Source organism: Delphinus delphis, chromosome 16, assembly GCF_949987515.2.
Source record: "Delphinus delphis chromosome 16, mDelDel1.2, whole genome shotgun sequence".
Taxonomy (NCBI): domain Eukaryota; kingdom Metazoa; phylum Chordata; class Mammalia; order Artiodactyla; family Delphinidae; genus Delphinus; species Delphinus delphis.
The window spans coordinates 3,229,719-3,253,624 of NC_082698.1; the positions used below are offsets into that span (position 1 = coordinate 3,229,719).

The 23,906-nt window shown below is 48.9% G+C and overlaps 1 protein-coding gene across 6 annotated transcripts in view; it reads right to left on the minus strand.

The window, feature by feature from the left end:
- MGMT (O-6-methylguanine-DNA methyltransferase) overlaps positions 1–22,886 on the minus strand; it is a 344,140-nt gene extending 321,254 nt beyond the window's left edge. For 5 of the 6 annotated variants that reach the window (XR_011246747.1, XR_011246748.1, XR_011246749.1 and 2 more), the window contains exon 1: positions 22,786–22,886. The gene's annotated coding sequence lies outside the window, so the exon portion shown is untranslated. Of the gene's footprint in view, positions 1–8,091; positions 8,671–22,785 lie in introns of those variants that run through there. The other variant, XM_060033835.1, reaches the window with a different exon arrangement.
- Between the last annotated feature and the right edge of the window lie 1,020 nt (positions 22,887–23,906).

Consider the following 23,906-nt stretch of genomic DNA (forward strand, 5'->3'; position numbering starts at 1 on the left):
GCGAAAGAAATGAAAGCAGGGACATGAAGAGATATTTGCATATCCGTATTCATAGCAGCGCTATTCCCAATAGCCAAGAGGTGGACAACCCGTGTCCACGGACAGATGGATGGATGATAAACGAAGTGTGGTCAATACACATGTGATATTTAATTTCACGTGCCAACTTGACTGGGTCACAGGGTGTCCAGAAAATTGGTTAAACACTGTTTCTGGATGTGTCCGTGAGGGTGTTTCTGGGTTGAGATTTTAGCATTTGAATCAGTGGACTGATACTGTCCCTCCTCAGTGAGGTGGGCCTCACCCAATCCACTGAGGGCCTGACCAGGAAAAGAAAAGGTGGAGGAAGGGGAATCTGCCCTTTCTGCCCTTCCCCCAGCTGAGACCTCGGTCCTCTCCTCCCTTCACACCGAGACTTAACGCCATCCGCCCTCCTGGGTCTCCAGCTTGCAGACAGCAGGTCCTCCGAGTTCTCCCCCTCCATAATCACGTGAGCTAACTCCTTATATTTACATAGTGCAATGCCCATTGATGACTTCAAAAAATTTCTCAAAGGAAACTTCCTTTCTACTAAAAGCCTATAGCGAGCATCACTGCTGGTGGTGAAAAATCAGCAGCTTTCTCTCTACAATATATAAGTATATCAATTATCACCATATCCTTACTTAACGTAGGACTGGAGGTCCTATCCAGCACATGACAAGAAGAGAAATAAATGGTTAACAAAGTAAAAAGAAAGAAGTAAAATTCTCATTCATAGGTGACATGACTGTCCACGTAGAAAATCAAAGAATATGGGCTTCCCTGGTGGTGCAGTGGTTGAGAGTCCGCCTGCCGATGCAGGGGGACGCGGGTTCGTGCCCCGGTCCGGGAGGATCCCACATGCCGCGGAGCGGCTGGGCCCGTGAGCCATGGCCGCTGAGCCTGCGCGTCCGGAGCCTGTGCTCCGCAACGGGAGAGGCCACAGCAGTGAGAGGCCCGCGTACCAGAAAAAAAAAAAAAAAAAAAAAATCAAAGAATATACATAGAGTATATTAAAATTTAAAAGAGAATTCAGCAAGGAAACTAGATATAAGATGAGCACACAAAAGTCAACAGTATTTCCAAATACCAATGACAAAGAAAATCTAATCCTAAAAAAAGATACTATTTATAATAGCAACAGAAACAAGGAAACAATAAGGACCTGGGGAAAGCATTACAAAAGATGGATAAGCTCTTCATGAAAAAAGACTATTACCAACTGAGAGACACTAAGGACCACTTAAATAAATGGATACATAGAGAGCATATTCCTGAAGAGGAAGACTTGTCTTATAAAGATGTTATTCTCCTCACATTACCTATAGATCCAAGTGCCTCCGACCAAAACACCAAAGGCTTTTTCAAAGAATTTGACAAGGTGATTCCGAAATTTGTATGGACAAGCAAGCTGTGAGGACTTACCCCTTAATGCTAAGAGTCAGCCTAAAGCTATGGTAATTAATACAATGTGGTATTGATACCGAAATAGAACTCTACGTGAAAAGAATCATAAATTCGATTACGTTCAACTATATGAAAACTAAGAACCCTTGTAAATCAGAAGGCACCATAAAGAAAATGAAAAGTTAGGCTACATACTAGGAGGATAAAACTGCAGCCATGGAACTGACAAAGGATTAGGATACACAATATATAAAATACTCCTATAATCAATAAGAAGAGGACAACCCAATAGAAATATAGGCAAAATGGGTATGAAGAGGCATTCTGTAAAAGAGGAATCATGAATGCAACATGACAAGATGCTTGGCCTCACTGGTAATAAGACAAAGGTAAATTAAGATCACAATGAGATGCTCTTTCCTATCCAGTAGGTTAGCAACTCTTAAGTAAATTCCAAGTTTTGGAAAGAACGTGCATCAACTCTTCCAACCATTTTTACAAAACATGTATTGTCTCAAAACGTTGAAGGATGACAGTGCAGTAACTGTCCCCTTGAGTGTACACCAAGGAGAACCTGTGACCAATGTGCACAGGAACAGCATACAGAGCCATCAGAGCGGCAGGGGGTGACAGCCAAAACCAGGGACAATTCCAATGCCCGGTGACAGAGGAACAGAAAAGTATAACAAACAGCGGTGTCGTCACACAATGAAGCGCTATCATGTACAGACGATGGACCACAGCGACACGCAGCAAGCAACTCAGACAAAATTCAGAAACATGATTCTGAGTGGAAGAAAGCAAGTCTCAGAATGCTCAGATGACAGAATATCCTTCTTAATAAAGGTCAAAACAAGTCATACAAAATGAGATTTTGTTGAGGAGTAGACAGACGGTAAGACTATACACATTTAAAAAGCAACAGAATGAGAAACACAACATTCAGAACAGTGATAACTCTGGGATGGGGAGGCTAGGGAAGCCGGGGTCGGGACAGGAGAGGAAGCACACAGATAAATTTCACTGAAATTAGCGGTTGACAGGTGTCCTGATCATTATTTTTACTTCATAGCTATTTCTACCTCATAGCTTACACATATATCTCATATACTCTTTAGTAGGTATCAAACAACACAAAATTTTAAAAAGAAAAAAAAAAGGAAAGAACAAAGAGGGAGGGAAAGGAAAAAGGAACAAAGAAAAAAATATCTGCATCAGAAGAACAGGGAAGATCAAATTAATACAGCAAAGAACTGAAGTCAAAATTCCATAAAATGGAAAACTGACAAAACCTGGAAATGTTTACCTGGTGATTGGAAAATAGCAACGAAGACTTTTTCTAGAGGCTGAACGTTATGCTAACAGAAACTTTCAAAACTTAAATCCATCAACTGAGACTGAAAAACGATTAGTTGCCATTGGAGACTCCCGCTGGATACCAGCATACTATGTATGTCTGTATGTACAGATTGAACTTTATATGTAACTCCAAACCTGTGAGTGAACACACTTCCCGCCCTTTGGTTCCATAGCAGCTCCAGACATGTGGCGTCACAGGGGCACCGTGGGCATTCACACAGAAGGCACCCTGCCCAGTCCGGGACGCATCTGGCAACGTCACAGCAGTCACGGCCACGAGTTCCCTATGCTCACGTGACACCCGTGAGAGCACACGCACACCCCCTAAGCAACCCCCATGTTCTCGCACACTTATGTGAACACAGGTATTTTTTTTTATATTGGCGTATAGTTGATTAACAATGTTGCGTTAGCTTCAGGTGTACAGCAAAGTGATAAACGCACGTATTGTTATTTTCCCAGGTGTGCACATGGCTGTGGGAAAAGCACAGATTAAACCATTGTGTTGAGCGGTTCACATGAGCCACCCAGAAACCTGGGACAAAGGACAGCCCGAGTTGGTTCATTTTTCAAATGCAGAGCCGCCGAGCTCTCTAAGTGGCCGGGCAGACGGCAATGCAGGGGGTTAATGCCGTCAACACTATTGAATTTCAGTGATGAAGGTCCAGGCTGGCCAGAGATGCAACCGCAGCGGCTGTGAATTCTCGCAGGGGGAAATACACTCTTCTTCTGTCTGGTCTCTTCTTAGGCCGCATGAACAGCCAGAATGTCAGCCCTCGGCAGAGTACCTTCCAGTGAGGCCACACGTTTAAAGTTGCAACAACCACGAGAGGAAAATCGGCTGAATTCAAGATGCCCTTGATTTTCCGACTTCCCAATTCTGTTCTCTCTATATGGAGCTGGAATCGTCTTCCTTCGGAGTAAAACTACAAACAGAGTGCTTTAAATTTCTTAACAGAAACTCTACTTGTTTCTACCAACGTCACCAAACACCTACGTGTCACTCACCTGTGTGTCACTGCCAGCCTTGACCTGGATCTCACTTAAGCAGAAAACACTGCAGCCCCTTTAAGCACAGGAAACGGGCTGGCACACAGGGAACAGGAGAACCATGAAGCCAGCACGAGAGGGTTAGCCCACTCGAGACTTGGCTGCTCCCACCTTTAGGCCTTGGGGATACTGGGAAGATGAGGTGTCACCAGAGTCCAGATGGCAGGGCCATTGGGAGGAGCAAGAACCATGGGTGGCCAGTGGCAGGAGGGGCTCAACAGGGGAAGGTGGGCACAGACACCCGAAGTACTTCGCTCCAGATCAGACGAGGAGCAGCCCAGCAGCTCACACCCAGAGTCCTGGCGTCCACTCTCCCCCAGCACCTCTTGCACCAACAGAAGTCAGAGCAGGACCAGGAGGGACGGCTCTGACGGCCACCCTGCAGCTGCCCCTGCTTCCACTGAACTCCTGGGTGACACAAACTCCATCTCAGAAGCTCCCCCTGTATTCATGCTTCTGCCTTACAGCCTCCACCTGAGTCAAGGAGGGCCTGGAATACCACCCACCGGGACCATCACTCTTAGTTCCCTGAATAACGTGATACACCCAACTTCTACTGAGGATTCACAACAAAACAGTCATGCAAAAATCACGCCTGCATTTGTTTAAAAAACAGCCAATATTAAATTGCTTACCACCCCTTATCTAAAACTCCTGGACAAATTCCTCCACAGGAAAAGGCTCTCCCCTAAAAGATGATATTCACTTACTAATTACACGATGAGCATCTGGTAACATCCCACTTCCCTTTTCACCATGGCTGCCTGCAGACTCTACTTCAGAATTCATTTGGACCTGCATAAGCTATCCTTAGCCCAGGTTCCCTGCCATATTTAACTTTCTTTCCTAACACATGGTCCTCTGCCCACCACAACGACCTAAATACAGGTAAGAATGAGAAAACAAACAGAAAAGCCTTTTGTCAGCCAAAATAGCTGTCACCAAATCCATGCACTAAATATCCTGTGCTCTGAAGCCAGCCTGTCTGTTAAAATAGCTATTATAAATATGTCCCATATGTTCAAAAAAATAGAAGAAAACATAAACACAATGAAAGAAATAGAAGATATAAAAGAGACCAAATGTAACATACGTGTAAAATACAGTATCTAAAGTGAAAAATCACATGATGTGATTAACAAATTAGATACAGCAGAAGGGGGAAAAAATGAGTGACAATGAAGATGCAACATTTTTTAAACTATCCAGAAGGAGAAAGAAAAAAAGACTGAAGAAAATGAATAGAGCATCAGTAAAATGTGGGACAATATTAAACAGTCTAACACACATGCAATTGGAGTTTCAGAAAAAGCCAGAAAATCATTTGAAGAAATATGAACTATTTCTTCACATCTGATGAAAAGCCTATATGCACTGTTGCAAGAAATCAATGAAATCAAAGCAGAAGAAACATAAAGAAAACCAAACCAAGGTAAATCATAAACAAATTGCTGAAAACAAGTGATAAAGAAAAAAACCTGAGAAGTGGTCAGAAGGGGGTGGGGCGGGAAAGATTACATACAGAGGAACAAAATTAAGGACAGCAAAACTGATCATCAGAAATCATGCAAGGCAGGACACAATGGAACAACACGTTTAAAGCATGGAAAGCGGGGAAAACAACAAGCTAGAATTCTGTAAGTAGCAATATCTTTCAAGAATGAAAGTGAAATAAAGCCTTTTACCAAAAAAAAAAAGAGACGATTAATATACTAGCCGACCTGCAACTGAGAAACATTGGTACAAGTTCCTTAGGCATAAAAAATGATACCAGATGGAAATTCAGATTTACACAAAGGAATGAAGAGCATAAGAAATGGTAAATAGGCAAATAAATATAAAGGCTGGGGTTTTTTCCTATTTTTAATCTCTTTAAAAGATAACCGACTGCCTAAAACAAAAATACTGAAAGTATATTTTGGAGTTTATAACGTATGTAGAAAAAAACATGCTAAATGAATATAACAAAAAAATGGAATGAGAGAAGTTGAAGTACACCGATATAAAGTTCTTACACTGTATGTGACAATGAGTTATACGATGTGAATGCAGACTATGATGAGCTAAATATGACTGTTACACACCCCAGAGCAACAACTTAAAAGAGAGAGAGAGGAGAGGGACAGCCAATAATGTAGATAAATGGTAAATTGAAATCATTTAAAAAATATATTCAAATAGTCTGAATAAAGGCAGGAAAATGGGGGGAGAAGAGTGAAAGAACAACTGGGACAAAGAGAAAACAAATAGGATGATGGTGCACTTGAAACCAACCACACTCGTGATTACATAACATGTAAATGGTCTGAAAACTTCAGTGTTAAAAAGACATTGTCACATACGATTAGTACGCTGTCTACAAGAAACGTGTTCAATGTAAAGACAAAACAGATAAAATGTAAAAGAATGGGAGAACATTTACCATAGAAACAGTAATGAAAAGAAAGCTGGAGTGGCTATCATAATATCAAACACCTAATTTCAAAAGAAGGAAATTACTAAGACTAAAGGCCATTAAGAATAAAGGGGTTGGGGCTTCCCTGGTGGCACAGTGATTAAGAATCCGCCAGCTATTGCAGGGGACACGGGTTCAAGCCCTGGTCCGGGAAGATCCCACACGCTGCGGAGCAACTAAGCCCATGCACCACAACTACTGAGCCTGGGCTCTAGAGCCCATGTGCCATAACTACTGAAGCCCACGCACCTGGAGCCTGTGCTCCGCAACAAGAGAAGCCACTGCAATGAGAAGCCCACGAAGCCCGCACCCCGCAACGAAGAGAAGCACCTAGAGAAGGTACAGGCACAAAAACGAAGACCCAATACTGCCAAAAATAAATTAAATAAATTTTTTAAAAAAGAATAAAGGGGTTAATCACCAAGAGAACATAAAAATTCTAAATATGCATGCACCTAATAAAAGAGTTTGAAACAGATGAAGCAAGAACAGAGACTGTAAGAGGCAAGAAGAGAGAATGTAAGGGGAAACAGACAAATCTCCAGTATCGCTGGGGATTTCAACACTCCTTTCTTGGAATTCATAGAACAGGGAAGCAGAAAAGCAGTAAGAAGATACAGCACTTGAACATCAGCAACAAACCTGACCCAATTACCATTTACAAGAGCACTCCACACAAAAGCCACAGAATATACACTCTTTCCAAGTGCACGCAATCATTCACCAAGATAGATCGCATTCTGGGCCATAAAACAACTCAATAAACTTAGGAGGACTGAAGTCATAAGAAGTATGTCCTCTGACCACAAGGTAAGTAAACTGGAGATCAATAACAGAGTGGTATCGGGAAAGTCCCCAAATATTTGGCAATGGAATGACACACTTCTAAATAACCCATGCATTAATGAAATCACAAGGGAAATTGGAAAACACATCACACTGAATGAAAATGAAACCCTGACACAGCAATCTGTGGGATGCAGCCAAAGCAGTGCTTAGAGAGAATTTTTAGCACTGGATATTAATATGAGAAAGACAAAAGGACTCCAGCTTCCACCTTAAACTACAAAAAAAGCAAACTAAACCCAAAGTAAGCAGAAAGAAGGGAAAATAAAGGTAAGAGCAGAAGTCAGTACAAGGGGAAAAAAAGAGAGAAAAATCAATGGTAACAAAAGCTGGATCTTTGAAAAATAAACTGATAAACCTCTAGTCAGACCAATTAGGGGAAAAAAAGAGAGAAAAGACAATTACCAATATCAGCAATAAATACAAAGGCATGATTTAAAGTCCCACAAACATTAAAAGGACAATAAAAGAAAATTAAAATAATTTAGACCAATAAATTCAACAACTTAGATGAAACGGCCAAATTCCTTGGAAAACACAAATTATCAAAAATCACTAAAGGAGAAATAAATGACTTTAATAACCCTCTATCTACTAAAGAAACTGAATTCGTAGTTAATATCCATCCCATATAGAAAACTCCACACCAAAATGGCTTCACTGGTAAACCCTGTTAAACATTTAAAGAGGAAACAATACTAAGATTACATAAACTATTCCAGAAAATAAAAGGCCTTGTTTTATGAGTAGGATCGCCCTAACACCAAACCAGAAAGACATGTGGAGAAAAGAAACCTACAGATCAATATCCCATATGCCCAGACACACAAATCCTCAGAAATATTAAACTGAATCCAGCAATACATGAAAATAAGAATACATCAAGCCCAGGTGGGGGTTACCCAGGAATGCAAAGTTGGTTTAACACAGGGAAACCAGTGTGTATAACTCACCACAGCAATAACACGAGAGAGAAGAACTTCCTCAATCTGATAAGAGGCACCTACAAAAACATACAGCAGGGCTTCCCTAGTGGCGCAGTGGTTGAGAGTCCGCCTGCCGATGCGGGGGACACGGGTTCATGCCCCAGTCCGGGAAGATCCCACATGCCGCGGAGCGGCTGGGCCCGTGAGCCATGGCTGCTGAGCCTGCGCGTCCAGAGCCTGTGCTCCGCAACGGGAGAGGCCACAACAGTGAGAGGCCCGTGCACTGCAAAAAAAAAAAATACAGCAAACATCACACTTAACTGGTGAAAGACGATGATACAAAAGCAATGGTGAGTAAAACTGCCGAAAACCGAGACAGCAGCACCAAACTATACAGGGTTTCGTCCTATCCTTCCCCACCATAAACTCACCGTTAAAAAAAAAAAAAAAAAAAATTTAAGAATGTCCTGATGAAACTATCAAAATCAAACTTGTGACCTTTATTCAATCTCGGCCCTTCTGTGCCCAAACGGCAAGTACAACAGGGCACTTCTGCTGCAAAACAAGAACGATGGTTGTCTGGGGGTGGGGGGGCACTCTTATGATTATTACAGATTTGAGAGGAAGTGGCGACCGTTTCATGAGACAAAAGCTTTACACGTGTGAATGACTAATAGCCTACGGTTATTCAGATATTTTCTCAAAAATAAACAGGGGGTCTGGGCACCGCCGGGGCACCTGGAGCCACTCCCCCCAACCCCGGGAACCAAGGGACAGCTGTGTTCATGTTTTCTTCTGATTTTAAGAGAAGTTGAAACACGTCCGGGGGCCCCCAGAAGAATCCTGGGCCCCGGGTGCCGGCCTCCCGGGCCTGGTGCAGAAGGCGGCGCTGGCCCAGCGGCAGGGCAGCCCCGAGGGTGAGGGGAGGCACCTTCCGGTTTCCAGACGTCCTGTCCAGAGCCACCCACTGACCGGACTTGGCTGTTAGGGACGGGGACCTGGTACAGAGGAGATGAGCTGCCTCTGGACAAGCTCAAACAGTGATGGCCGTGTCCAGCACGGACTGGATCCCTGAGTCACTGAGTGGCACGGCTGCGGGCTGCCTCTCGCTGGACTTCGTCTGAGCGAGAGTAAATCCGTACCACATTAAAAAATAAACAAATAGGCAAAGTGAGGCTGTCACTGTAACACAACTGACAGTATTTGCTGTTAATGATAAAATGAGAGCTTTCAAGCTGATGGTCAGAACTTTGGGAAACTTGTATCCACCAGCATGGCTTGACAACCTCCAGTTCTAAGACTTTTCTAAGGAGAAAGGTGGCGACATGACAGATTTTTAATACTGTATTATGGAACATGTCAACATTTGGAAGATCTGTATCATTCAGCAAACCAAAATTTTCCAAAGGACCAATGAATGCTGTTACAAAAATCAAAGTACAAGCTACACAGTGGATTTTCGTGTAGTGGAGAATAGAAAGTTCACACTCAGGGCTCACACCCCACACTGCATGAACCTTCGAGAAACTACCACCTGTCAAGTTCTGCTGTGGTGTCGAAGACTATCCACAGTTAGTTGAAGAGGCTATTAAGTGTCTCTCCCGTTTCCAGTTACTTATTGGTGTGAAGCCAAAAAACAACCTATTGCAATAGATTGAACTCAAAAGCAGCTACGAGAATCTAGCTGCCTTCTACCCATCCAGTCATTTAAAACGTTTAAAAAAAGGTAGACCAAGACCACTCACCTCACTAATTGTTTTTTTATGTAAAATATAGTTACTTCTCATTTAAAATGTGTTATTTGTATTAAAATGTTTACTGTTGCTTAAATGAATAAATATTTTTTAAAATTTTCAATGTTAACTTTCAGTGTTGTTTTGATATATCACTCTAGAATCTCTAATAAGTTTTTAGAGTGCAAAAAGTCTCTGAGCCCAAACAGTGAAAGGAACACAGGCGTGGAGGGAAGAGTCCTGAGACCTCGCCCTGCCCTACCCCACCTGCTATCTCCGTCCCGGAAACCCAGGGCCTTTCAGGACCCAATCCCGCACCTACAAAGCTGGGGAAGAAAAGAGGTGCACACCTGTATCCCCATCTGGCATCCAGAGCACGACCAGAGGGACATGAGGGCCCCGTGTGCTGTCACAGGAAAACACCCACTTTCCCATCTTTTTACAATAAATGCTCACTACCACCTCGACCACGACCTGCACAAAAGTTTCCACACAAATCTGATTAAGTCCCTCTAGGAGACTTCCTCATAAAGCACCCTAGAGAACTTATCCCTATTTCGGCTTAAAGCTGGAAACAAGAGGAGGGGAGGAAGAAACAATCCTTTGGTGTAGCAAGTCAGTGTGGGAATATGAAAACATTTAAAACACACCGGATTTTTGGTCAAGATGAAAGACACCCCCGCCCCCCCCCACAAAAAAAAATCAAGCAATCTATTCTAATTGGGTTCCCATGGTAACTGTACAATTGGGTTTTTCAATATAACATCCCAAAGGCCCAGGGCACACTTGTAAAATATACTTCAAACAGCCTGAATTGTCTTCACATTAGAGCACTCCCAGGAAGATCAATCACTGCACATCCCCACCCTGACCACCGGTGGTGGGAGACCTTAGTGGCACTTGCCACGCTAACATAGGTCATGTAAGGAACACAACACACCACAATAACTGTATAAAACTAATCTTATGCTTGAGATTCATCAAATCTGTTCTGGTAACAAACCAATACTTCTGTTGTCACAGAATCACGTTTACGAAAATATAAGAAATAGAGCCCAACTGCACACCGCACCATTACGCCCCTCTTATTGATTTCAAGGATAAACAGAATCAATCACTAATAATTACATTATAAGATGGGCCTCAAGGTCAATCGTATTCTTAGACTCTCAGTATGGAATTAAACAAACATAGCTATGCTGATAAACAAATAAATAAAACATAACTGAGAATACAAATCCACATTTCAAATGTTAACAGCACGATACAAAGCACAGAACACAACCTCACCCAGGACTCCAGCCTCTCCTGCCTGGACCGCAACACCCCTCCCTGCCACTGCTGGATCCCCCAAAGAGGATTCTAGGGCATGGTGGTGGCCACACGGTAAGGGCACAGAGGGTCAGAGCTCAGAAATGGCAAGATCCATTAGGTGAAAGTTTACAACTTGAGTTTTCTTTGCAACAATCCCAGAAATACCCACGTATCGGACATTCTGCAGAGGTACAATACGAACCGCGACACATGGAGAACTGGTGACTTGGGCAGAAGTAAATGTGAACCTCCTGTCTTTATCACATCTCCCCATCAGTGGCCACAGATGTAATGTAGGCCAATTGGTGCACGTGTGGGCCAGCAAGCTTCCAGTGAGAAGTGTCTTGCTAAGTTCCCAACTCAAGAGAGACGTCCAAAAATCCTCAGAGACATCTTAGCATGAAAAGTAGCAAACTGCACAGTACTTAGAGTTCCTACTAGTGTCCAACAAATGACCCCATGCTGCTCCTTGATCCAGAAAGGAGTAGAGAATGAACTGACCAGTATCAAGAGGGGAAAAAAAAAAAAAAAATCAACCAACCAACAGAAACTCCCAGGTGACAAGTGGAGGCTACAGGCTGGCTCCGTAACCCCTCCTCATGCTTAAGAGGCCCGCCCGCCAGTGTTTACTCAGGCCCACATCTCCTCCCCTCCTCCCCATTTCCCTCAGGGCCTGGGGCCTCAACAGCTTTCCAGCACGTCCACCCAGTGCCAGGACAACACCAGGCCTGTCTATGGTGCCCTGGCCCTCTGGGTGTCTCCTGGCCCACCTGCCAAGTCTCCTTTCTGCAACCCCTGAGGACCCTGGTAATAAGCCTTAGGTCTCTGTTCATTCTGTTTTCGTTTACTCCTATACACCTTTTGGGGTGCTAAGAGCTAAGCCTGAGAACAGTGCTGGGTGTGTTTGTTTGTTCTGTTTTGTTTTGCGGTACACGGGCCTCTCACTGTTGCGGCCTCTCCTGTTGCGGAGCACAGGCTCCGGACGCGCAGGCTCAGCGGCCATGGCTCACGGGCCCAGCCGCTCCGCGGCATGTGGGATCTTCCCGGACCGGGGCACGAACCCATGTCCCCTGCATCGGCAGGCGGACTCTCAACCACTGCGCCACCAGGGAAGCCCACAGTGCTGTTTGTGAGCACTGTCTGATTACAAAGTTATCTTTATCTCCAAATTCCAACTTCATACATAAACCCCTCATGAGCTTTGTGCTTCTGAAATAACTGTAGTCTGCACCTCACCTTCTATTAGTCAGCTATAACAGAATATCACACACCAAATGGCTTAAAGGACAGAAATTAATCTTCTCACAGCTCTGGAGGCTGTCTAGTCCAAGACCAAGGTTCCAGCTGACTGCGTTTCTGGGGAGGCCTTTCTTCCCGGCTTGCAGGCAGCCACCTGCTTCCTGTGCCTTCACATACTAAAGATCTCTCCCTCCTTTTCTTATAAGGCCACCAACCCTAAGGTGGATTAGGGCCCCACCTTAAAACCTCATTTATGCTTAATTACCTTCTAAAGGCCCCATCTCCAAATACAGTCACATTGGGGGTTAGGCTTCAACATATGAATTTCAGGGGGCACGTTCAGTCCACAGCAACCTGCGTTCTGCAGCCTTTGCTGGGCCTTCCATCAGGTGTGAGCCCCACACCAGGCCATGGAGAGCTTCCAATTCAGAAAGCCAGCATGAAGAGACAAAAACAATACAAGTAAAGCAGAAACCCGAGTGTAAGTGTGAGGAGACATTATGGGGGCTGAAGAGGCTCCCAAGAGGGCTGCAACAGGAGAAGGGTTCAGAGACAGCTTGGGAGCAGAGAGCGTCTATGTTTGGGCTGAATCAGAGAAGGATCCCTAGGTGAGAGCAGGGGGTGCTCTGGGGCCTCTGAGAGCGAAGAGCTGATGCACAGCTATCTAGAGAAGGTGCCGGAACAAATGTGGAAGCCGTGGGGCTGAAAGTGGTGTCAACATGAGCCTCACAGGCTCATTTCATTCGGGACCTGCGTAGGAAAGAGGGGTCACCTTGGAGCACCTCTAGACCCCTGCCTGCAACAGGAGGAGGAAGAGGCACGCTCCTGTTTGTGTCTGCCTGAGTGCTGAGCTCACAGTGCCCTTGCGGGTGGGGTAGGCACTCCTCAGGGACAGAGCAGGGAGACTATGTGGGGCGCACGAGGCAAAAGCAACCGAGGTCGCTGAGGCTGGGGCCAGGCAGCTCCTCCATCAGCTGTGGAGGGATATGAGATGGGAAAGTTCTCACCGTCTAAACCCAGAGCCCACATGGACTTTGTTCTGCACCCCAAGAGGCAGCCTCGAACCCGAGAGCTGAACAGAGCTGGCCTGGCCCCGTGCAGAGATAGTACGCGCGCGGTCTCCAACAGGTGACCCTCCAGACAAGGTGAGCTCCGGGCGGCCTGGAGGCAGTGGCCCGCCGTCCTGAGTCCTGCTGACCAAGCGCAGGGCAGTAGTGAGCACCCGACCATCACAACAGAGCAGGCACCCGCGCAGCCATGACACGGATTTCCAATAAGTAGTGGGGAGTTGCCACGTGAACGCCAGGGCATGACTGAAGCACACGAAATAGCTGCTTCCAAGTCTGAAACCACTGGAAACACTTATTTCTGGACAATACAAAAGGGTATCTAACTAACCTTTCCCAGAATCCATCTTGCCTGGATCGTCATGATAGCGGCAAAGAGCGAAAGCACCTCAGGCCCAGTGAGGGTTTCCGAGCAAGAAACCTCAACATACAGAAGAGAACATCACTGAGGACATCAGAACCATAACCTCTGGAGGCTTTTCTGGCCTGACAAACAGTCCAGAGAATGCTACAAGGACAGCAACGGGGAACTCAGTCCAGAGGGAAATAACAGAGTCTCTGGGAAATGTTCTCATTACACTCACGGCAAAAATAAACAAATTAAAAAAAAAATCTAAGAGAAAGTCTTTAAAGCCCATACTTTATTAGGGAAAAAAAGAAAAAGAAAACTAGTGATTCTGACTCAGGGCCCAAGTCCATCCAGCCAGTGGTGGGGCGACAGCGAGGATGTCATCCCCGACCCAGGACTGAGCGTGTCTGGGGGGACCCACCCCCCCAGCGTCAGCCCTGAAAGTCCTGCGTCCCAGTAAACTGCTGGTCACCCAGGACAGACAGAACGCACTGCTCTCTGGGAGCCTGTCCTCCTGGAGGGAGAAGGCGACCACAACGGTGGTCGATCGTGGCCAAGAGGGTGTTGAATTTTAGGAATATTTACTTAATGTTAGAACCGGCATTTTGGTTCTAAGTAACGGCTCCTGCAACAAATTTCAAAAGCCACTTGCCTGGCGCGGCCTCCCTCTGGTGACCCGCCCCACGGGCTGGCCTCCTTCCCACCAGCACCTGCGCCCAGGGCGGCCTGCAGACTGATGGTCCCACGTCGGTACGGGCCCGGCAGTCAGCAAGCAGCCGCCTCGACTGGCCATGCATCTGACTCGACAGCTGAATCTGATGATAACACAGTGGTGACTGAAACAGATTCTTCTGCACAATAGAGAAGAGCACACATGGGCTTTTCGTGGGATAGCTGGCTAAATTCACCAACTTTTGGAAATACATCATTTCTGTGCTTCGCCCTTTATTCTAGGAACTTCCACTGGAGTGTGAAAAGCCTCACAGGGAAGGGTCGCCGCCCACTCCTGGGACGCCCGCTCGGGACCACAGGTTCTCCTCCAGTTCCCTGCGCCCCAGCACCGTCCCTGCTGTCGTGGTGAAGCCAGGCAACAAGCACGGCACATGGACACTTCGGGGCGAGTCGGGCAGTGGGCACTGTCCCCCGCCCCCCTCGCCCTCGCCCACCGGGACCACTGGGGACCATCGGGGACCACCAGGGACCACCAGGGCCTCCCTCCCCAGCCGCCGCCTCTTGTCCCTCAAGGCGGGTGCGCCATTGCTCGGCCAGCCCAGCGTTTCGAGGTGTGCATCTGAGAAGCAGCACACGCTTTATCGGTAACGGGCGTTGTGATGTGCCTGTACACCCAAAACTTGACAGTTTTCCCGTAAAGATCCTGAGACTACCTGCAGGAAGGCGCAGGTAACCCCGCGGGGCGCGGGCTGGGGGTGCGGAGGCCTGTTCCTGAGCCTCGCGCCTCCCGCTGCCACTCCTGCCTGAATGAAGCGGCACAACAAGCCAGTCTCCCCGCTTCGGAACCCAAATGCCAGGCCCGGCAGAGAGGGGTGACTCCCGCTCAAGCCAGGGTCTCCCCACAAGCCCTCCCGGAGGACTGCTTTTACGGGAATTAAAAGCCCACAGACCAGGGCTTCCCTGGTGGCGCAGTGGTTGAGAGTCCGCCTGCCGATGCAGGGGACACGGGTTCGTGCCCCGGTCCGGGAGGATCCCACATGCCGTGGAGCGGCTGGGCCCGTGAGCCATGGCCGCTGAGCCTGCGCGTCCGGAGCCTGTGCTCCGCAATGGGAGAGGCCGCAACAGTCAGAGGCCCGCGTAACGCAAAAAAAAAAAAAAAAAAAAGCCCGTAGACCAGACACTGGCTCCTTTCTCATTCACAGAGGAGTCCCTAACTCAGGCCTCTCCCAGAACTGCCTGCTCCCACCCTTACCCCCATGCTCCCCACCGGAAAGCCCCCGGACGGCCCGCAGCCCCACGTGACAGCACCTCCCCCGGTGTGACTGCTCACGCCAGGCTGCCTGCTGCCACCTCCCCCTCCTCCCCCTCCTCCCCCTCCTCCTTCCTCCCCCTCGCCCAGCCCCGTGCAGGTCAGCCCAGGCAGCGTGCACCGGAAGCGCTGCCGGCCCGCCGTCCTGCACCCACCGAGCGCCCCAGCGCAGCACTCGAGGTTTGCAGGCTTCCTGTCTGGACCCTCACACATCCCAATGCCCCACCGGAGCCGCTGACAGGTCCCCAGCCGCATCCTGGCGTCCACACTCCCGCTGCTCAGGTCCCCTGGGGAAGCCTTACCACCTCCGCACAGGTGCTCCGCCCAGCCCTCCCACCGCGACAGGAGCAGGTGGCAGGGACCCGGCGAGGGCTGTGCCTCGGGTCCTAAAACAGAGCCCAGCACGCGGACGCCCCTCCTCCGGTATCCGCACCACCAACCTGCCGCCCCCGGCGAGGCACGGGGCGTCCCTGGCCGCCTGCACGAAGGGCCACCACACACGGGACAGCCTCGCCGGCACCGTGCCCCTTGCACTCGGCCCTCCCCTGGGGCAGGCTGCACACCAGGAGGGGGCGGGGCCCCTTCAGCCAGGGACAGGCTTGGGTGCGCTGCTTTTCCCGCAATGCAGAGGACCATGCTCGCCCACACTGGTGTCCAGAAAGCATAACCGAACATACAGGTAATGCATTTCTTTACGCCACTTCTCGTCCCCAAAGGACTTCTGACAGTGTCCCTGCTTCCCCACCAAAGGTGGCACGCATGGTGCGTGGGGAAAGCCGGCGCTAGTGACAAATAAACCCGGGCTGAAAACTCCTACCCCAGTGGTTTGTGCAGGTCGCTCACTCCCAGGCAGCCTCCTCACATGCAAACAAAGACCCTGAGTGTCCCCCTCAGCAGGCGACCTCGAGAATTCCCTAGGACAGACTGGGTAAAGCCTCCAGCAAGGCCTTCAATAAATGTTAGTATCAGCAGTATCATCACTGCATTGACCAGAACCTCCTGGAATGTAACTCTACCAGGCTGAACCTGAGTGATATGAAGGTAAAGAGACCCCGAAATAAGGCCCATTTCCACATACACACAAAAATTATTTCAGATCTTCTAATTCTGACAAAGCTCACCTACTGGACCACATTACCCCTCACTACTGCGACTCCCTCCCACACAGGAAAACACTGTCATATGCTGGTGTCGCTGCTGGTTCCTGGCCACTGCCATAGTGTCGGGTCCTCCAGGAAGTTTTCAATTTAACCGACGATTAAGGTCAGGCCTCCCAGAGACAAGTGACTCGGGACTGGGAACACATACGTGCTAAGCCTACGTGCCCGCTCTAGGCCCACCCAGCACAAGCTGGCCATCAGCATGGCACACCTGGACACAGAACTCTGCCACCCGAGCGGGAAGCTCCTTGAGACCAGCCACTTCAGTGGCTCCCAAATCATCCACTGTAAAAAACTAGAAACAGGCAGCTGGGCAAAGCACCTCCTTAGAGACAAAAGGCATTTCAGAGACCTGGCAAATCAGCCCTAGGCTTCATGATGCTCCAGGCGAAACGAAGGTCTGCGCCACATGGAATCACAGTCACGGGAGGTGGAGCCCAACTGAGACCCCGTCCCTAGTCTTGCCTCCACCAGAAACAGTTTTGTGACTGAGTTAACAAATGTCAACTATTATTATTATTATTCAGGGCTCACCATGGGGGGGCCCGGGTCGATTCCCCAAATGGGATTCTCTCCCAGTAGCTCACAATAGCCCTGTGAACAGCAATGCCAGTTTTCCTGATTTTTGGAGAAACGAAGGCTCGTTAGTCCGTCTTGTTCCCAGAGGCTGGAAGCTTAACCCTGCGTATACCACCCCAAATGAGGGCGTGGATAGTGTTAAATCTGTAAAGCTAGGATGCTGATTGGATGGGGTGGGGTACAGGGACAAGGATGCTGGCTGGATGAGGGGAAAACAAGGATGCTAACTGGACTGAAGAGAAACAAGGATACTGACTGTACTGGAGGGAAAACAAGGATCCTGGTCAGTTCCTCACCCTTTTTCCAGTTAGTCTCATCCTTCTATGAGACTATGGTTCCAAATTAAAATTTCTATCTAGGCAGTGCTTCATACTTCACAATATAGTCGTTACCTTCTGTGCTTACGCTTATCCAGGTAGAGTAAGTGTGATCACTGCCATCCCACAGCTGAGGAGGCAGCTAGGGGTCTACAGCTGCCCAAACCACCCAGCTAGTAAACGGCATCCCCAGAATCCCTCCCACAACGGGCACCTCATAAATAAAAACTCAGTCCAGCTTCCCCAAAATGTATTTGGTTGCATATATGAGAGTTAACCCTTACCTGACACCGTGAAAATGCTTCTACCCAGACAGAGAAAAAGCAAGACCAGCCATTCAAAGGGAAAGATGGGCGTGAAATATAATATGGCTGTCCATGCTTAACGTTTGTTTGTAAAACTAACGCCAAAGTTTTGGTAACATCTGCACGTTCTGTCATAACCACAAGACCGAAAACTATAACGCGGGGATAACATGTCAAGTTTGCAACTCGAAGAGATTCACGTGTCTCTGAGGAGTTACAAAACCATACACAGATCCATAAGCACAGGCGCCTTAGAACAAGAACACCGGCTGAGGACGGACCCACGTGGGACGGGAACTCGGAGCTTGTGTGGATTGGAGAGCTCTCCTCAGGCAACCCTAAGCCTGCCCTGGAGATGCTCAAACATTAGGGTCCCCTGGAGCGCTTGCAAAGACACAAGTCCCCGGGTTCTGACCCAGTAGGTCTGGCAAGTGGCGCTATAATCTTCCTTTTAACCAGCACACTCAGTAATTCTGACACCAGCAGGGTTCAGACCACCTTCTGAGAAACGGTTCTGCTATAGCTCACGAGTATCCCACTTCAAGGAGAGCAATGGGGCTCGCGTTTCAGTGGTGGCTCTTATAACACCGACAAGTGGGCCAGATCTGAAGGGGACACCCTCGGCCCCTACTTTTAGTCCTTTTTTGGCAGGTAAAAACAAATGAGAAATACCTACCAGTTATTTATTAAAGTTCAACATTAAAATGTCCCATCCCATATTTTGCCCTGAGATTCAATTCACTCTCTCCATCCATCCAGAAACCTCTGAACATCCAGGGCTGGAATTGCCCAATCTGTCAATAAAGTGAGAGTGTTCTGAACTATCATCCACATGACTCAATTTGTCAGTAAAAACTGCCACCAGCGCTGCGCGTGCAGGAAAGTGTCCACAAATGCATTACGGCAACTGGCAGATCGATGTCTATAATAAAAACAAATAGATTTGACAAGTGCCGGCTTTTACGAGTCCCGCCATTGGTGGACCGCACGTTCAGTCTCACCCGCAGGCTTCTGGGAATGGGCAACAGACCTCGGGTTAGATACTCTGCTGACTTCACAAGTGTTCCAGGTAGGAAATTATTCTAACGAGAAAACTTTCCAAGGAAGAGGGTGAACGCACTAGGCGTTTATAGCTCACACAATTCCTTTCAGTTACACACATACACACGTGACAACAAGTTGAACAACCCCAAGAAAATGTTTCTGTCGAATTTTTAACTGGTTTTTATCACAGCTGCATCACAGGCCAAATGAGTTGACTCCAGGTTGGGGGAGGGGGAGGGGACCAGGGGACACGAGGCCTGGAGACCCCCACTCCTCTGCTAAGCCCCCAGTCTAACTGAAAACCACCTGTGGTATCAGAAACAAGTGTCAGCATTTAGCACGTGGCCAAGGAGGTCACTGCCGTGTCAGTGGCCCCCGGGGCAGCCTATTTATTTAGTTGTTTAGCTGGAGCAGACATCAGGAGGATGGCAGCCACAGACGGGCTTAACTGCCAGGGATTTCGAGCACTTTGGCAAGACACTGTCTGTGACCAATTTACACGTAAGCCACGTCTGCCAAAACCACGTTGATTCCTTCAAAGTTTACAAAAGGTCACAAAAATGATTTATTCCTCTTCTTAGGCAATTCATTTTAACAGTGATATAAAGGAGTAGGTCATTCACTGTACCCCATATACTCTTTTTTTTTTTTTTAATAAATTTATTTATTTATTTTTGGCTGTGTCGGGTCTTTGTTGCGGTGCACGGGTTTTCTCACTGTCACGGCTTCTCTTGTTGCGGAGCACAGGCTCCAGGTGCGCAGGCTTCAGTAGCTGTGGCATGTGAGCTCAGTAGTTGTGGCTCGCGGGCTCTAGAGCGCAGGCTCAGTAGTTGTGGCGCACGGGCTTAGTTGCTCCGCGGCATGTGGGATCTTCCCGGGCCAGGACTCAAACACGTGTCCCTTGCATTGGCAGGCAGATTCTTAACCACTGCGACACCAGGGAAGCCACCATATATTCTTTACATGGTTTCCCCAAGCCCTGCGGCCCTCCTTGATAAGCTCTTTATTACTGTTAATTTTTTAAAGAAAATTTAAAAGAAAACTAGACTATTTCTTCCCACTGACCAGCAGATAATGCAGCAGTTACCCAAATGCCACAGAACACACATCTCGCAGTATTTTGCCTCTAACAGTGGATGTCCAACTTTCATCTACCTATGCCCAAGAAAGGCCTTCAGAGCTAACGGGATGGGAAAACTGAGGTCAGCCAAGGGGAGACAAGCCATCCTGCACAGTCAAACCTCCCTCCCCCTCCCAGATAAACCACACACACTTTCAAACCAAGAATGGGCAATGGATTGGTTCATTTATGAAAAGGCCACTCTCACCCAATGGTATTATATTATAGTTTATACGTCTTTGATGTTTAAATCTTCAGGTTTCCTTTAAATAATATTCTGTGATAAGACCCCAACCTCTTTCAGAAACTACCAGAAACTACCCAGGAAACAGAGGGTCTGGGAGGACTGTGACAGGAGCCAAAGGAGCTCAGGGCCCTTCAGGGACCAGGAGCCTCAGAGACGACACAGGATGTCAAAAACCTCAAGGAAAGTGGGTCTAGAAGAGGAACTTCACCCTCGGGCCATGGAGAGAGGTGGGGTCAGAGCCAAGTGTGAAAACAAACCTGGCAACAATGTTAACAGATGACTATGGGAAAAGAGAATTCAGAAAGCACTGTTCTGCTTCCTTCTTTTCCTACCAAGGAGAATACACTACAAAACTGAAAAGGGCATTGATGCCCAAAAACGGGGAGTTGAAATACAAGAGTCTTGGTTTGAATCACTGGCTTCTAAATGTCTGTCCTCTGCAAAATAAGAATAAAGGCAATCTAGCAAGTTTATTTTATTAAAAATAATAAGAAGAGTAAACTGTTTGGGGTTCCTGAGAAAGCAAGAGAAGAGGCCTGGAGGAGAAAGTCCACAGGAACGCCAGGGAAGTCGCGTTCCTCCTCAGGCCCTCCTTCCGCCTCCTTCCCTGAAGGAAGGATGGATGGTCCCTGAGTGAGACATCTGTAAGGGAAACCGTGGAAGAGCAGGTCTGAGTGGAAGATAAGGCCCAGGTGAGGCTCGACTGATAACCCAAGCAAGACCAAAACAGAGGAAAAGAGGTTTAAGAACCGCCGCAGCTGAACACGAGCAAGATGTTAACCACCGTGTCCACACCTGGGGCTTTATTTCTTTAAACCTTGCTCTCCAACAGTGAGGCCTTTTTAAAGCAGCATCTAATGACATTAGTTAAATCTACTTTGTATAATACAGATTTATTTTAATGAAAAGAATATTCACCTAGAAAAGTACCTTAATGTAGTTCTGCCCTTGAGGCCTGGTTCACCCAGCCCCAGACTGTAACAGACACCACTCTCCCACTCAAATGCTAACTCAAAACAAGAACCCAAGCAGAAATGAAACGCCTGCCAGCGCAAGGCCAGCTCTCCTTTGCAACTTGCAGGCTCTGGACCTGAGCAAGGGCGCACCTGGCGTGAACTGTCTCATGGGACAAGGTCCGAGTTAACTCGACATTAACCACCTGCTGGGGGTGGGGGATGGAATGGAAAGGGCAGCCCTGACATCATTTTCTTAAAGTTGTTTACCCCCATGGCGGGCTAAGCTTCCTTGTGTCCTTTTCACCTGAGTGTTTTCTCCACCGGGGACTCATGAAAGCAACACCAGCCCGCACCCCATCAGGTCTCGGGCTGGGGAGATGTAGAGGAGGGCCTGGCTTAGCTACTTTAAGGGCTCACGGTTAACTGGCCAGTCTAATCCTTAGCTTTTCGTGTTCTACAGCTTCGTGTTCTGCTGCTAACAGCTGCGGTGACCCCTATCCGGACAAATCAGTCCCCCCCTGCTTGATGACCATCCACTCAACCAAGCAAAAGCTGTGCTCACAGATACAAAATGTGCTTCCAGAACAAGGTCAGCTACTGAGCTGAGGCACAGAGAACAAACACCATTCTGAGATTCAGGAAACGATGAGCCCAGGAAGTGAAGAATACCGTTTAGAACTGCTCTACAGCGTTATCACCGACTTGGGAATTACGGCGCCCAGGGTAAGCGGCTCTCACACTCCCCTTGTTTACGTGTTGCTGTTTACGAAGGCGATTAGGGCGTAATGTATACCAACATGATGAGGACGCCAGAACGCGGCCCTCGTCTCACCCTGTCTCAAGCATGAGGCCATGGGGGGTTCTGCACAAGGGGTCTGCTAAGGGCCTGCTGCTAGGCAGGCCCGGACTACGGGCTTCTGGAAGCTTCCTGGAAACAGAAGGCAGAGGAGCGGCCCCCTTGGCGCTGGTCAGCAGTGCAGGGCAGGAGGGCGTCGAAGGTGTTGACCAACTAGAGGTTCGGCGGAAGCGGCCACAACTCCCAGGCCAGGCCAGGCCACTGTCATCCAACTTGGCCAAGGAACCCACAGGCTGGGAGAAGGCTGGCTACACCTGGGCATACCTGGTCACACTTGAGACCCACAAGGGTCAGCTGGGGGGATGGTCACAGCGGGCCCCACCACGATGGCAAGGTGGGGTGGGGAGCGCTCAGAAGACCACTGGGGGCTGGACTGCCCCAAGGGCTCCAGACGCCTGCTCTCCCCAGGGAGAGCCCCGAACTTTGGCGGGAGAAAGGCAACCCAGACACTCACCGCGCTGCCCAAAACGCCGACCGAGTGGAGCTGCAAGCGCAGGGACGCGCAGAGCTGAGTAAGCGCGTGAAGCCCGGGCAAGTCCGTGGCGCGGGGGCGGGGCCGAGGTTTGTGGGCGGGGCCTGACGTACGGCTCCCGGGGTCCACACGCACCGGGACGTGGCGGAAGCGCGGCCGGGAGGCGCAGAGGCGGGGCCGAGCCGAGGTTCGGGGGCGGGGCCCAGAGTGGGAAGGGACCTGGATGTGAGGGCCGCGGGGCCAGACGCGCGGGGGCGGGGCCTAGGCTAGTGGGGCGGGGCCGAGGATGGGCACCGCCTCCCCGCCGGCGCACGCTCGCCCAGGTCGGAGCATGCCCAGTGCGGCGGCGCCGGGGTCCACCCCGGTCTGCGCAGGTTCGCTGGGCGTGTGGCGCTGCCTGGCGCGTCTTTTGCAGGACCCTGGCCCGACCCGGCCCGGCCCTCTCCGGCCTCGGCGCCAGGGCCCTGCGTTCCTTTGCAAGCCCTTCCTACCCGCACGAGCTGGGCCGCGCCCTTCCCGCCCCCTCTGTTTACCAACTGTCAGCACCGTAGCACTTGGCGAGCGCCCTCTGCCCTGTAGCAGGGCAGGTGTGGAGGCGAGGGCGGGTCTGGAGGCTCGGCGTCTGGTGTACCCAGTAACCTAGTTGCTGGTTCCCGCCTGCTACTCTCCCTGCGGCCGCTTCCGGAGGGCAGAGACCACGCAGAGCTCAGCAGGACAACATCTGGACTCTATACACAGTAGAGGGTCTTGGGGTTAGCCTCTAGTGTTTGTGACGGCTCTTTCGCCATCCATGGCCTCTCAGATGCTGCCTGATCACCAAGACCTACACTCGCCCAGTCTCAGTGGCTGTTCAGTGAGCACACGTGTGCCTGGCACTGCTTGGTGTTGTGTGGACATTATTATGGGTTGAATTACGTCCCACAAAAGAGATACGCTCATATCCTAGCCCCCCAGTACTCTGAATGTGACCTTATTTGGAGATAGGGTCTTTTTACAGAGGCAACGGGTTAAAATAAGGTCATTAGGGTGGGCTCCTAATCCAGTATGACTCATCTCCTTACAAGCAGAAGGCCACGAGAAGACAGAGACCACGGGGAGAACTC